The sequence below is a fragment of the Gymnoscopelus microlampas genome (assembly GCF_963454915.1).
Source record: "Gymnoscopelus microlampas genome assembly, chromosome: 9".
Classification (NCBI taxonomy): Eukaryota; Metazoa; Chordata; class Actinopteri; order Myctophiformes; family Myctophidae; genus Gymnoscopelus; species Gymnoscopelus microlampas.
Window position 1 is genome coordinate 32,923,485 of NC_139946.1, and position 7,589 is coordinate 32,931,073.

Sequence of the window (7,589 nt, forward strand, 5' to 3'; positions counted from 1 at the left end):
CTTGATCCTGCTGAGTCATCTTCAGCCCTTTCAGTCCCTAGTGCCTCCTTCCATCTCTCACACCATAGAGATGTTCAGTGAGGCTGCACAGATGTGTCCTGACAAGGGTACTATGAATATTTTAGGTATGCAGGTCCAGCTCTGGCACGTGGCAGGTGCTGCTGTGTGGATGAGGGGCTGCGTTTGAAGGAGGTGGGGTCTTGGGTGGGAGTGGAGCGGCTTTGTCAAGATGTTAGAGACGCAGCAGATTCTCCAACTATGAACACTGTGGATTAACAAATGCCATATTTGATGGTGATCGTTGACACACCAGCTATCGCGTTTTTCCAGGGAGTGTCACACTGAGTTCACATTTGAGCGTGGCATTTGGAGTAAGTCTTTTAGACCTATTCAACTGGTCAAACTGGGTGTTATTGCTTTCGCCGACCTTAGAACAGGGCCACCTTAGAGGAAAGTCATGTGGCCCTCTGATAAAGACTTAATAAACCTTGAAGATAACCTTCTCATAGCAGACCTAATAGTATGACCTCAGTGAAACAGAGGCAGTACTGTTGGTTTATTCTCATTCAAGGTTCAAGAGAGAAGACATATGGTAAATGTTTTGTACTTTATGGTCTGTAAGGTCAGAGAGAGAGAGAGCAATGAGAAACCAGACCTCATAGCTTCTACATTATTAAAGATTTAATTCACTGCCTTTACTTGATCTGGGCCTGAATGGCACAGAGCACAGGATTTCTTGAAATAATTCAGGATCACTGTTTACAGACAAACAAACAAAAAGTATGTGGGATTTTCAGCCCCCTCTTACATGTGTCATGGTTTAATTGATTTATAATTGTCTCCACCAAGCCGAAGGCATGACCAAGACTATGTTTTGCATGCTTTAAAACTTTGCACGCACACTCCCTAGAGGCTTAGGAAAAACCTCTACCCCAAATTTTTCACATCGGCCTGTTATATTGTCACCAGGAGGCAGACTTTTGCTAAAAAACATTTTTCTATATTACTCAGATTACTCAGATTTCACCAATCGGTACACATTATCTATACAGTCATGTGATCAAGACGGATCTGTCTGATTTTTCATATGCCATCCTGATTGGCTAAGATTGGCTTCCAAAGTTGGCAGAAGTGGAAGTGGAACCTTTTTCTCAATCTCACTCACTACGGCCTCAAGAAGTAGACTCATTCTATTTCTATTTTATTTCTCTCTAGACAGCTCTCAAAGTGAAGTATGCAGAGAGTGAAAATTATAATCCAACATGTGGTTAATGGAACATTGCAATGTTAAAGTTAATAGACCTCAAACATTTTCTTCCATAAAACATCATTAACTAACTGTTGCTAAGAATTAATTCATCCATGACTTAATAGAGTTTTCCTGTATTGCCAGCCCGGTTTCTTTGCCAGGTAATACGGTCCACAAAAGCACACTTCCTGTTAAAAGATGGGTTTGGGTGCCAAGGCATAAGTAATGGCATTCTAATTCAGATATCTCCAAGTCATAAATTGTTCATTCCTGAAACAGAATTATCATATTAAAAACAATGAACTCACCATGTTCATATCTCCGGTAGTTAAGTCTTGAGTATATACTTATTAGATGCCTCAGTATGGCTCCTTGTCAGACAACTGAAAAAGATCTCTTGTGTCAACTTAAATCAGTTTCTCCACATCAGAAGGCGTGTATAGAGATAAAAATGAGTCCAAATGCCTCCCTTTGACCACCCTGACCTACATACCATATGAGACCATTGGATTTCCCCCACCAGCACAACTGTGGTGGACATGCACTTTAAAGACATGCACACACAACACACATGCCTACGGCATGCACACACGCTCCCACACACATACATGAGTGCACACACGTGCGCACACACTCGCACGCACACACGCACGCACTGTGCAAACATAGAGATATTCTATTCATCATTTATACAATGATTATATTATTTAACTTGGTCACCTGTGTCACAAATATGCTTGTAAATGAAAAGGGATTGACAAATAATAGGACATAACACATTTTCCCAGCTGCTTGAACTGATAACTGTGACTAAACAGGGCCAGCCAGACTGACTACACTTACACACCCTACTTTAGCTTCCCACACACCAGACCAAGAATTAAATGTCTGTCATCCTGACCTGTGGAGGGACACTTACTTAAGTCCACTTATAATTGTGTAGTACTAGTGTCTCATACACACGCACGCACTCGCACGCACGCACTCACACACACACACACTCACACACACGTGTATGTTACGATACGATAATACTTTATTGTCAGCTCACACTGAAATTTGTCATGCGACCCAGCAGCCATGTATGCAACACATATACAGTACACACATTTGACATGACACAAAAAAACTACAACAAAAATACATACATAAAAACATATAAAGACAAGAGCAATGTCCACCACTCAGCCTACCCCTGGCCTAAACAATGTCGTCTGATGGACAAAGGACCTCTTCAGTTTGACCTTATTGTATGTTGGAACACCATATCTCCTTCCTGAAGGCAGCAACCTATATTCTCCATACAAAACATGGCTAGTGTTTGAAGTAATATTCCTTGCCAACCTTAGCATACTGTTATTATACGTAGATGTATAGAGCCTCTGAAATGGTTGTCCAACAATCTTTGAACAAATGTTCAGTTGCTGCAGCAGTTGTGACTTTAAGGCTACAGACAGACATCCATACCAGGTACTACAGTAGCGTACTGAAGAACACTCAGTCATGTTATAGGCGTTTACACACAAACCCATTGACATTAATGGATGAGCACACAGTCCTGCGCACTCACTGCATTCACCGTATTTTGTTCCCGTTCCTGGTACCTGGTGAAATGTGTAAACAAAGCCGTGTAATATCACAACTTTACAATCAAGTATAGTAGGTATAAAAATGAAATAAAAATAAACAGATTTGAACATTAGAATGCAAGCCGAAGATATATATTCTGCACTGTCTACAAGTGTATGGTTGTAAAACATACCAAATCACAGCCAGGAGCTCATTCAGAGATTTTTTTATACACACAATTGCTTGTCTTGCTGTATTTAACCACATGAGCACTACCGCGTCCCTATTTTGGGGTGAACATTCACAAAACAGATGTGGTGTAGAGGGAAAAAAGTAGGGGCCTAGTATAGATAGACTCCAGGGGGACACTGGTCAATAATAGAGTTTAAGTGGTTAACTGTGTGGCATGTTATGTTCCCCGGCGTTGGTATATTACATAACCTACAACCTTGCCCCAGGAGAAACACCTGCATGTAGTGACATGATTGCATCAGCATGTTCTGAACAAGAATTACTCACACAACGCAAAAATGTTTGTAACGTTATGCTGTGGAAGATAACACAGATAACACGCCTCTGTGAGAGGGGCAGCTGTTGCACAATACTTCAGTATTGAACGAGGCGAGCCGAGCCTCCACAGTTCAGCAGTAGATGCATTCATGGTGGCTAATCCAGATCATGTATCTAGTAAGAGTCCATATGGATACAGGAAACAAGTAACAGCACCTCTTCCAAATGCAGTGACTGCCAATATGGAGCAGAATCTTGCCATTCCTGCCATCTGCAGACCCCTCACAACCAATCAAAACCCCCCACACACGCACGCGCACGCACGCACGCACGCACGCACGCACGCACGCACGCACGCACGCACGCACGCACGCACGCACGCACGCACGCACGCACACACACACACACACACACACACACACACACACACACACACACACACACACACACACACACACACACACACACACACACACACACACACACACACACATCCCTTATCCAGTGACCAATAGTAACAGAATAAACTGGATGCTAAAATAACTGAATATGTGTGTACATGTCTGAGTCTGAATAATCAGCCAAGTAAAGGATTCAGAATCACACATCCTGCTGTCACTCAGATCATTCTGATAAGCAGGATTCAATTAGCTGGTGTGGGGATGGGGGACGTCCATGCTTTTATCCCTTCCTCTGGTCAGAGTGAATTAAATACATGCGTTTCCTTTGTGGAAATGTAGACTGTCAGGTATGTTTGATATTTATGTTTTTGTTAATATCACAACAGGCTTTTTGGCAAATCTGTCAAAATGTGTCAAGTTTTGTCAAAATCTTTGGAAGTTGGCAAAAACGTTGAAATACATTATTTTGAAAATATACCTATGTACAAGCTCACAATGCATTGCGATGCAACATGCAAGCTTGCAGATACACTATATTCAAAAATGTTCATATGACAAAGTATACTATGGAGTACTTTAATAGTTTTTACAAATCAAGCTAATACTCGAATCCCTTTTATTTTTTCTACATTCTACTTTAATGCTCTGCCGCCCTTCGCTCTCTTCAATTTGTCACCAGTTCTTCTTCAGTAATATTGATAAGTTCTCTCTGAGGTCTGTTTTGGTCAATCAGAGTTGAACATCATAAGCTGTGTACAGAAGATGTAAACACATCACATCAGAGTTACACATTTAGGACAGGATATTATTCAGTTAAAATGAGCTAATCACTGCTGTCTGACTCTGGATCAGATAGCATTTCCTCTTGGGTTCATGTTTCCTCCAGAGAAAGTGTGTTTGGTTTTGTTGGGACATAGGCCGCTACAGTATTGAATTGAGAGGAATAATTAATCAGAAGAATTAGGGGCAACTCCCCCTCTGCAACACTAAATTGAGCCACAGCTATAGCTCGTTGGTAACTCCGAGACCCGTATGGGTCCATATGGTTACATACATTTGTACTCTCAGAGTTAAAATAATTGATCTGTTCCCTTTAATTCTCCTGTGTCTGTCCCTTAATGAGTCTTTCAGAGCAAACCAGTCATGCTTGGTCCACGGAGACAGCAGGCACACCAAGGATACCTGCGGCCGGGCAAGACTAAATTAGTTGTGTATCAACGACCAGTTGATCACAGTGTGTCTCCCTTAATGAGCTAGTTAACGCCATTACCCTTTTGGGAAACAGTGCTGTGCTCATAATGGCAATGAAACTCACTGCCATTTTGCAATGTCTCTTAAATCCACAACAGGCCTGTTGAGGCCATGTAGATAGACATTTAGTCCTGTACCAGCTCGTCAGTCAGTAGTAGCAGCAGCTTGTTCCATCCTGCCTTTGTCCCTCAGTGACCATATTCCTTCCTGATAGACGATTTATATAAATGCGAGGGGTTCCCAAACTTTTACATGCCCAAAGCCTCTGGCTGCGGCGCCCCTGTTGCAGAATGGCTTTAAAAGGAAAACAAAAAAAGGTAAATAGCAGATCTACAAGCTCACAATGCTTCGCACTGTGACGCGTTGGAAAATTGTCGATCTGCTCTTTTTACTGACATGGGAATAATAGGACTGCCAGGTTGAAAGTGGCTAAACTGGCACAATACTCTTGAATTTAATTGAATTTGAAGTGAAACATCTTTTATTTTTTATCTAGTGATTTATTTCATTTTCCTATCCTTTATTGTTTCAAGTTTCAAGTTTTATTAGAAAACATTATTGAATAACTGTATGAATTATGATGTTTCTCACAATTCAAGATGATTGGGCCCCATGATGCCCCCTGGGGGCCGCGGACCCAAATCCACTGCTATACCATATATTGTTAATTATTATTCTGCTCACATGCTGCGCTCTTCTAAGGGAATTTTCCGCTCTTTAAAGTGAGCCGTCATCCCAGGAGGCAACAGCCTTTACTGTAAACCATATAGCTGCTGATATTGCATTAGGATTCTCTGTGTTTGATCCTTTCAAAGGGTTTAGCCGATGCCAAAAACAAGGTGGACTAGAAACATGACCTAGATCAGGGGTGCCCAAAAGGTAGATCCCGATCTACCAGTAGATCACAAAGGCTGTGCAGGTAGACCAAATGACATACCCCTAAAAAATACTAATTAAAATGTACATATTTTGTATCTATAAACAAAAATCAAAACCCCTCCTCTTTTGGCATCTGCCACTTGAATTAAGGTGAGTTGATTGATTGACATAAAGAAGGGCCTGTCATCTCCCTTCACGGCTTCTACGTATAACAGGCAAACCCAATGCAATGCTTTGTTTTCAAGTGTTGTGTGCAAACGTCATTAGAAATACAAAGTTATATAAAAATGTGAAAACCTACCACTTCCAAAAATAACGTAATAATTTCCCATTTCAAGTGCGTTTGTCTTATATGTAACGCCAGCGGTGCTATTCCAAAGACCCCTCAAGTATATTTTGGAAGTATTTTCAGCAATGGGATAATATTTTTTTTTGGTGGGATCTTGTTGAGCTGGTCACTTTAAAAGTAGTTCAAAAAGGTGTGGGCACCACTGACCTAGATCAATGGTTCTCAAACATTTTTATGTCAAAGACCCCAAAATGTATATGAATTTGGCCACAGAGACCCATCTGAAATATTTGGTGCCAGGGATTAGAGAAGCTTTGTGTTACATTTTTCATATATTTTTCTAAATGTTTCAAAAATAGCAGATCTACAAGCTCACAACGTGTGCAGTGCATTGTGAGCTTGTAGAAACATTTAATAGGCTTAAAGTCGTTAAAATTATTTGTATGCTATATTAACACATTTTGCCGGGGACCCCTTGGAAACCCCTCAAGGACCCCTGGGGGTCCCTGGATCACACGTTGAGAACCACTGGACTAGAAACATGAGCTAGATGTCCACATAGATCAAAGGTCTCTTTAACACACACATACGTAAATAGACAGAGGACCACACACCACCAGAGCATTTTGTGTGTGTGTGCATTGATTGATTGATTGATTGCTTTATTTGTCATTTGTTTTCCATCTGCAAGCAGCTTTCAACATTTACATGCATATGCATGCACATGTGCGTGTTCACACACCACGCACACACGCACGCACGCACACACACACACACACACACACACACACACACACTCGGTTGCCAAAGATATTCTCCATAAACGGTTTAACTTTTAACAAGTATGTTTCTATAGAGTGACTTACATCACTGATCCCAGTTGACGTTAGCCAGGACAAAGCTCTAGCGAGCACCCTGTACCACTCCTTATATACACCTTGATTATACTGTACGTGTACATCATGTAACGCTGTAAGATCATGGTTTCTCAGCTTCCAGTTCAGAAGGTCACTCTATATATTTGCCTCGTGACTGCATCATATTAGAGTCCTAGTGAAGTTGTTCACAACACCGTATCAGTTCAACTCTCTTGCTCAACGAAGCATTATCTCTATATCAGCATCAGTCATTAGCCTACATCAACACAGGGTTCGATTTGCTGGGGCATATTGGAGGAAAATCCATGCCTCTGCTTTTGATACCCGACCCCCCCACCCCCGGTCATTCATTTATATCGCTGGTGTGAATATGTTTTAGTCCTGCTTACATACATTTCCTTTTAGACTGTCTGATATATTGTATTTGATATTTATGTTTGATAATATCACAATTTAAAAATCAAATCAATAATGTATGTAACCACATTAAGCCTGGAGTCCCTATTTTGGGCATATTTGTAAACATTTGTCAAAATGTGTCAATATTTTCTTGGCATTGGAGT